We start from the raw sequence: 9,102 nt of genomic DNA on the forward strand, positions 1-9,102 counted from the left end.
CTGGAGACAGCTTGTGTTTTTCTGCTATGCAGACTCCAAACTTGGCAGGAGTTTCGAGCTCCCTCACCAGGGACAGGGCAAGTGGGTGCAGCTACACTGCTGTGTGGGCAGATCAAGGAGCTGGATAGGGAGCCAGGAGGCCTGTCCACATAACCCTGCAGAGGCTCACAAGGAAGGAAGGGACATCAACATTCACTTAGCCTTGATCAGGTGAAAGAGAAGTAATTATTTAGGGAGTAAGAGGGTATCTATTCGTGTTTCCTATCTGAATCTTCTTTCAGTTTTTACTTCTCCATGTGTTTTCTCCAGGGCACGAAGCATCTAGGGTGCCAGGCCCATAAAGGGAAAGTGCTTGTGTGGGTGTATGTGTGTATGTGTGTGAGCGTGTGTGTGAGGGTGTATGTGTGTTGGTGTGTACATGTGAGTGTGCATTGGAGGCAGGGATAGTGTGTGTATTCTAGGAGCTTCCTTATCTAAAAATCTCTTACATTTCATCAGTTTACACAATCATTATTAATGCCCCATTTTGCAGATGTGGAAATTGAGGCTCAGAAATATAAGGGGACTTGCTGATGAGTGGTCTTTTCTGTTTTCTCGGCCTGCTGCCCTTCTGACTCCAGCCCTGAGAGGTGACAACTGCCTTGAGGAGCCCCTCTGGACCCCGGATCTGCATGGGTTTCCTCTAGCCAGAGCGGGTCCCTTCCTGACTGTGGCAAGTTTCGGGCATGCAGAAGGCTGCCGGGGTCCTCTAACAGGGTGACTGGCCCAAGCGCTCAGTCTGGTGCAGCCTTAGTACTCGGGTCATCATGGTGGTTGTGGTGGAGTGCAGCCACAGCCCTGCCTCATGGGGGTGGAGGACTTTTCCCCAAGTCTTTTCTCTGGGCAAACCCAGCTGTGGCCCACAGGTCTCCCTTTCTGGACACACCCACCTCCCTTTCTGGAAGACCCCACCTGCTTCACCCCTTGAAGAAGGAATCAACCCTTAGCCCTGAAAGGCTCCCTGTGGCTCAGCTTCAGGCCTGGACTGGCTGTCAAAGGTGATTAGAATTCGTGTGGGAATGACCGCTCATAGGAAGCAGACGCCATGAGTATGCGTGTGTATATAAGTGTGTGTGAAAGTGTATATTTGTGTGTATATGTGTGAGCATATGTTCATTAGTGTGCATGTGTGTACATGTGAGTGCATATTCCTGAGTGTGTGTGTGACTGTGTGTACAAAGTGTTGGCAACTACGGCCAGATGATGGCTGAGCCCTGTGTGGGTTGTACACATTTGCCACAGTCCATACCCTTTGTCACGTGAAAACATTACTACTTGTAAGTGAGGAGAGTGAATGCCAGCAACTCATGGGGGCTGTAGTGGCTGGGGTGGGGTGTGTCTTTAATCATTTCAGTCCGCCAAGGTTTTTGCACCACTGTGTTGAGAGCTGTGGGGATCACAGAGACATACAGGGCACAGCCTGACCCCCAAGGGTTCCCAGACTTGTTGGAGAGGCAGCTATGCAAGGCCCAAATGCAGTGTGCACAGTGAGTGAGGCAGATGAGAGGTAGGTTCCTCCGGGGACTTTGAGGAATGTTGATGGTTGATGGAGAGGGTTTTTAAGCTGAATCTTTAAGGGCGAGTAGGAGTTTTCCACTGCATGAGAAGAGTGTCATGAGCAAAAGCCCAGCGATGTGCAAGAACATGGCTGTGTGGGTCAGGTGGGACTGAAAGTGTGAGCAGGGCCCAATTTGGGGAGGCAAGAGAGGAAGGTTTGGGGATGAAGGTGTCTGCAAATGCACATTATTTAAGTCATTGATGGCTTCTCTCATGGGGCCTCTGTGTAACTTGCTCCCTCCAGCCCATTCTGATTCCAGAACCACTCTGCACTGGGTGCCATGCAAGGCTCTGGGAGACAGTGGGAAGGGAGCCGCTGTTTCTGCCCTGCAGGAAAGGGAGAGACTGTCCATATCAAAACACGACACGGAACAAGCAGCTGCTGTTTGTACAGTGGCCTTAGCAGAGGCACTTCTGTGGGTTGCAAAGGGTCGTCAATGGAAGTGTGAATTCTTTTTGGCCACCTCACCCCTGACTACTCAGCAAACAAAACCTGGGAGTACACAGGGTTTGTACTGAGGGCAGCTCTTAGAGGGTAGCTGCCTTTATCCTTGGCAGAGGATATCCTGCGGGGGTCTATGGGACCTGCCACTGAGGTCACTGTGGTGGCAGCTGTTGACCTCATTCACTGGAGGCTGAGCCTATGGGAGCATCTTGTTAAGGAGCAGGTGACCTTTATTCCCTGCAATTGCCCCATGTGTGGTCTGCAAGCCAGTTCTCATCATTGAGGAGTGGACTTGCCAGGGTCTGCAGAAGTCATGTTGCCAAAAGGGGAGATCTTTAGAACACAGACCTGCATCTCCATCAGGCCCTGGCAATTACTCATGGCACCCGGGGCAGTCCAGACAACGTGGGGGCCAAGCAGCTGCATTGTGAATGGGGTCCTTGAGGACTCTGACTTCCATCTGAAGAGTGGTTGTGCGAAATTGAGAAGGAAATCTTCTGACCCTGTCTGGCAGGTTTCTGAAGGCCTGAGTACAGCGTGCTCTAAAACAGGCTTCAAGTCCATGCTGAGACTCAGCCCTGAGGACGTGGCCAGTGATGCTCACTTAGGGCCCTCCTGTCCTTACTCACTGGGGGAGGCATTTATTGATGAAATAGATTTTGACTTTTTCAACTGATGGGATTTTGTGCACTTTTAAGACCCCAGTGGGTTGGAGAGGCTTGAAAAGCCCATGGAATTTCTTCTCATATATATAAAGTGAAAAAGTAGAATATAAAACAATGTAGAGGAACTGCTTCCGAAATGACATGAGAACTTCATGGACCAAACAACCATACCTAGTGCAAATCATAAAAAAACCCCAGACAACTGTTTAAAGTCTCTGGAAATTGTCTTAAGGCTACACAGCAAATGAAACATTTACTACAGAAAATGTGTCAAATCTGGATAAGAACAGGAGCATCTGTAGCACTGGAGCTGTGACTGGTTCACCTGCCCTTCCCCGCCCCCATCCCAGAGTCCCAGAAGACAGGGCTCCCTCTCTCCAGCTCCCAAACAAGGCATCTTGACACGATGCCCTTGGGAGGGGCAGGTTGCCAGCACTGCTCACCCCCACCGCAGCTCTGCTCTGCAGAGACCGAGCTCCAGGCAGGAGTGAGGAGTTGGCTTCCAACAGATCCTTGAGAAGGCGAGGCACTCCTTGTCTACAGCCTCATCCCTGCCTGCTGAGAGCCATGCACTGGGCAGCTACTGGCCGTCTTGATGCCCACTGGCACAGCAGACCATGAGCGCCAGCACACACTCAAATCCCCCACCTCCGTGAGACTACTGGATAAGGTTCCAGGAAGCACGAGAGTTCATGGGTGAGAGGAGTGGGCTGGAGGGTGGGGGCCTGGATTTTCCTGAGGGGTGCTGAGGAGTGAAGTGGGCTGGCCAGAGGCTGCTGGCCCAGGCCTTTTTATAGAAAGCAACGGGAAATATGGGAAGGGTGTGTTAGGGGTGCAGGTTGCATGATGGGGGTGGCACATGGCAGAAGCCAAGGATCTTGAGGGGTCTTGGGCAGAAGGACCAGCCCCACCTCACCCCATGGGTGGGGACAGTGGCGGGGATCTGGGGGCATCCTCTTCAACTCCAGCTTCCTGTTGATAGGTCTGTCAGGGGATGGAGGGCCCCTCCCCGCACAGGCATCTCTGTTTCCTTCAGGCCCTGGGCCAACCTCCACCTCTCTTGGTGGTTTCTGCTCTATTGGCCATCGAGGCAGCATGACCCTTCTTCACTGAGTGGAAGAATGTTCCATCCTGACCCCCCGCTGCCAGGGCTGTGAGCTCTGTGTCCATCTCTGTTCACACAGAGAAGCCAGCTGGCATTTCAAGGTACTGTCTTAATACCCTGATGGCCCTTTCTCTGCAAGCCCCTACAGACCTCCTCTCCGTGTCCTTGCTTGGACTGGCCTGCACTCGTGCGTCACAGGCATTGTGTCCAGGTGGCCTGTGATGCATATGTCAGCTTTGGTTACACGCCTGGCACATGCCGAGACACAGCGATGGAGCAGCCACCCTGGAGGGCGCACAAGACCTGGTACTAGGGAGCAGAAGTGGGGGCCGAATATGTAGAGCCTGCTTTGGGGTAACTGAAGGGAAGAAGGAAAGCAGGACCGCAGGAGCATGGGGCCTGCACTGTTGCCCACCAGAAAACCGCCTGATGTTCAGGAGGCCCACTCCTGGCCATGGTTACCAAGGAAGCAAGGTCAAGGAGAGAGCTGGTTGAAAAGAACTTCCTGGCGGGCGCGGTGGCTCATGCCTGTAATCCCAGCACTTTGGGAGGCCGAGGCAGGCAGACCACGAGGTCAGGAGATCGAGGCCATCCTGACTAACACAGTGAAACACCGTCTCGATTAAAAATAGAAAAAATTAGCCAGGCGTGGTGGTGGGCATCTGTAGTCCCAGCTACTCGGGAGACTGAGGCAGGAGAATCGCTTGAACCTGGGAGGTGGAGGTTGCAGTGAGCCAAGATCATGCTACTGCACTCCAGCCTGGGCAATAGAGCAAGACTCCTCAAAAAAAACCAAAACAAAAACCAAACCAAAAAAAATCTTCCTGTCATTTTTTTCTTTTTTTATCTTTTTTTTTTTTTTAATCAAATTCAGTTAAAATTGGATTCAGTCAACTTGAAATATCGTTGAAATGAATCCAGCAAATGGAGGGTGATCTGTCAGTGCTGGGTGGCGAGGACAGGCCACTGGGAGGAAGAAGCCTCCTGAAGGTGCAGGCCTTAGTCAAGGAGCTGTCCAGGAAAGTGGAGGAGATGACCGGAAAAGGCCAGAATTGGCACCTCTGACCTACTGGTACCAAGCACATCGCTGGCCACATGTGGACCCCACCAACCTGCGCCTCCTGAAGGGAGCCTGCCTTAGGCCACCAGCCATTTGCAGGGACTGGGAGGCCACGCACTGGGCTGGCTTCAGCACTGGGGCCTGGCTCCTTTCCTGACTTGCTGAGGAGCTGCAGGAAATCCCCTCACACCCCTGTCCCATCTCAGTTTCCTGTCAGTTGTGCAGTGGATCTGCCAGGGGGCCTCAGTGCATCCTGGGACCCCACCCTTCTTGTCCTTCCCTGAGACACCCTCATTCTGTCTGGAATCCTCTATGGCTGCTTTTCCACAAACTACACTCACTGGCAGAGTGACCCCTGGGCTTTGGGGCTCCGGGTATTATCAACATGGTAATGAACCGGCAGGCCGGTCATGGACACCTGGGGGGCGATCGTGCTTGTCCACAGTTAGGTTTTCTGATGTATTTCTCTGTCCCTGGCTGTGACAGCCTGTGGAACTCAGAATGGAAGACAGGAAGGGGCCTGGACCCTTTGTTCCCACCTTGACTGGAGGCATCTATCTTCCTCTTGCATGCCAACGTCATTGTATACCTTGCTTCTGGGGCTGCTGACCCTGTGTGGCCCAGAACCTTCCTTTGGGTCTCCTCAGTGAATCAAACATGTCCCTATTCCAGTACATGTCTATTAAAATTTGCCGAGCCCCATGAAGAACCAGGCACTGCTAGGAGCCTCCCGTAGGTCTGTAAACTTACATGCACTCAAGCCGCTTGCCTCCAGGCACTGTGTTGGATTCAGCCTGTGGCCCCTCGTCCTCACTCAACCCTCCTGCTCTACCCACCAATGCCTTCCATGGGTTTGCCTAAAATTAAACATTAGTAAATGTTGAATGGATCCAACTGGAGAGAAAGATGTTCCTTTGCCTTAAGCATCTATGCTCCATATGTTTTGTTTCCAAGCAGTTTCATTCAGAAGGATGTGAAAGGGACTCTGTTCCACAGCTGCACTGGTTCATGGTGGCGGAATAATCACAGGATAAAACAATCTATCATTGCTTTTCCAGCAAAGTCAGGCACTGTGCTCACAATACGCTGCATTCATGGAAGCCTCTTTGTTATAGCGATTTACTTTGCTCTAGGGACACTCTTTTAACTTTATAGTTGGAGGATTGAGTTCTCAATTAAGGGATCAGCAGCAAATAGATATTAGGTATGATCAATTAGCTATCTGGGAAGTACGGATGTTCTTTAAGTTACCTAGCACCAATTAAACAAGTGCCTGGCCTTGTGAGGGGGAGAGGCTTATAAAGACACCCGCTTTTCTCTCAAAGGCTGTCTGTCTTGGAGCCTTGGAGATGAGATTTGTACACAGACCACTCCCTACGGAGCAGAATGAGGCCAGTCCCTCGGAGAGGTAGGTGGAGAGAGGGCGTCCTTGGAGGATTAGGTTAGGCTCAGCTCCGTGCCCTCGAGGAGCCCACAAGGGAAGTGCCATTGAAGCCAGGTCTTAGCTGATAGGTAGGACTGGAGGATGCAGAGAAGCAGCTACGTATAGCATCATAGCTTCAAAGGATTCAGAGCAGGATTGTTGGAGACAGGAGGAGACATTGACCAGTTCATAACCACCATGGGAGATTTGCAACAGATCTCTTTCAGGAATCAAAAGATCAATGAATTAAGTAAACACACATTAAAAAGTAGGTATATACAAGTTTTGAATAATAAGCTTCATATAATATATATCTAATATTTATCATCTATCTCTCCATTTGTCTGTCAACACACCCCAAAGGGAAATATTCATTCTTTTTGAATATCCATGAGAAACTGACAAAAGTTAAAATGATGCTGGCCACATTCTTGGACTAATAGGCAAAAGAAAAAAATCTTTTTGTTACTGAAACACCAGGGGTTTGGTCTAGGTCCTGCCACTCGCCTACACAGAAAGCCCATTACTGAGACAATGGAGTATTGCCAAGGAAGAAGGCTTTACCTGGGTGCTGCAGCTGATGAGAATGAGAGAGCAGTCTCCAATCTGTCTCCTCAACTGGCTAAAATTCGGGGTTTATAGAGCAGGGAAGAAATGTGACTATGTGTGGGAAAATAGGAATTAGGGAGGGTTAAGGAAGAGGAGTTGGTCAACAGGAAGCAGGTGGTCAGTTAGGCAATTATGTTAGTCCATTTTCATCCTGCTATAAAGGACTGTCAGAGACTGGGTAATTTATAAAGGAAAGAGGTTTAATTGACTCACAGTTTAATGTGAGACATGGCTGGGGAGGCCTCAGGAAACTTAGCAATCATGGTGGAAGGTGAAGAGGAAGCAAGGTATGTTCTTTACCAGGCGGGAAGGAGAAGTGCTGAGCGAACGGGGAAGAGCCCCTTATAAAACCGTCAGATCTGGTGAGAATTTACTGTCACGAGAACAGTATGGGGGAAACCGCCCCCATGATTCAATTACCTTGATTTGGTCTCTCCCTTGACACGTGGGGAATATGGGGATTATCAAGATTACAATTCAAGATGAGATTTGGGTGGGGACACAAAGCCTAACCATATCAACAATCAAGATGTGTGAGGGGTCTGGTGTCTCATTGTCCAGATGCAGTGATCTGCTGAGTTTCAGGTCCTTGATACTATCTGGGAAGCCTGATGGTTGGTTTTCTGAGAAAGAAACTCAGGAAAGACAAATGTACATTTCTCAAATTTTTAAGACTGGGACAGTCAATTTCTATTTTAATTCAAAAAACCAAAAACATCAGTTCTATGGGACGATTGGACTGGTTTCATTTTCACTTGGAAATTTAGAAAAGCCTTCTATATAATCTTGGATTCAAGAAGAAATAAAAATGGAAACCACAAACTGTTTACAAATTAATAATAAGAAAAGCACCAGCCTTATATCAAAATACATGAGATATGTTTATACATATGTGAAGAGATTAGTATGTAAAGTATCTAGCACCCAGCATGACCACGACAAGGGCACTGACCAGTCAATGGGGAGATAGTTGTTTAAAAGCATGTGGCACCTTCCGCCTCTCTCTCGTTCTCCTGCTCTAGCCATGTAAGATGTGCCTGCTTCCCCTTCGCCTTCTGCCATAATTGAAAGTTTCCTGTGGCTTCCCCAGAAGCAGAAGCCGCTTTGCTTTCCTATACAGCCTGCAGAATCATGAGCCCATTAAACTTTTTTTCTTTGTAAATTACCTAGTCTCAGGTATTTCTCTACAGCAGTGCGAGAACAGACTAATACAGTAGGGGTGTGTTGAAAGGGTCCTGGTTTGATTATAAATTAATTTATTTTTTGGTGAACCTTTTGGCAGTCTCTATGGAAAAAGAGAGGCATTCTGTTTAAACCAGCAGCCCTAGAGAAATATTCCAGTGTAAGACACATGTATGAGGATGTTCCCTTCAGCACTGTTGCTGTAGCAACAGATTGGAAACTATCCCAATGTTCAGCTAAGGTGGCTGGGCCTTTCTGAAAAGCTCAAGTGTGAGCCACAGCCTGAATGGGAAAGATCTGGGCAACACTTCTCAAAGTGGGGGGTCTGTGGACCAGCAGCGTTGCTGGAGAGCTTGTTAGAAACACAGATTCTTGGCTCCACCCGGACCACTGGACCATAAACTCTGGGGCAGGCCCAGCACTTGCCGTTTTAACAGTGGTCCAGGGGGTCCTGAGGCTCAGGTTTGGGTACCAGTGGTCCACAGCAGTGAGGTTCTCGGCCCTGGTTGCATGTTAGAGTCACTTGCAGAGCTTGCAAAAGTTCCAGTCTGGGGCCCTATCCCCAAAGACCAACTACATCAAAATCTCAGTGTGTGGCGCCCCAGTGTGAGCAGGTGACTTTAGTAGGACTAAGACTGAGGACCCTTGGACCCTCAGGCCCTCAGGGCCTCAGACCGGGCTCCATGACTGCAGGTATCAAGCTCAGCTGGGTGTCCAGGGTCCACCTGGCTGGTGCCCACTTTTCTGGTCTGGGGAAGAGCCACCCAGAAGTTGGTATTTTTTTTTTTTTTTTTGAGACGGAGTCTTGCTCTGTCGTCCAGGCTGGAGTGCAGTGGCCGGATCTCAGCTCACTGCAAGCTCCGCCTCCCGGGTTCACGCCATTCTCCTGCCTCAGCCTCCCGAGTAGCTGGGACTACAGGCGCCCTCCACCTTGCCCGGCTAGTTTTTTGTATTTTTTAGTAGAGACGGGGTTTCCCCGTGTTAGCCAGGATGGTCTCGATCTCCTGACCTCGTGAT

This window comes from Macaca nemestrina, chromosome 4 (genome assembly GCF_043159975.1).
Source record: "Macaca nemestrina isolate mMacNem1 chromosome 4, mMacNem.hap1, whole genome shotgun sequence".
Classification (NCBI taxonomy): Eukaryota; Metazoa; Chordata; class Mammalia; order Primates; family Cercopithecidae; genus Macaca; species Macaca nemestrina.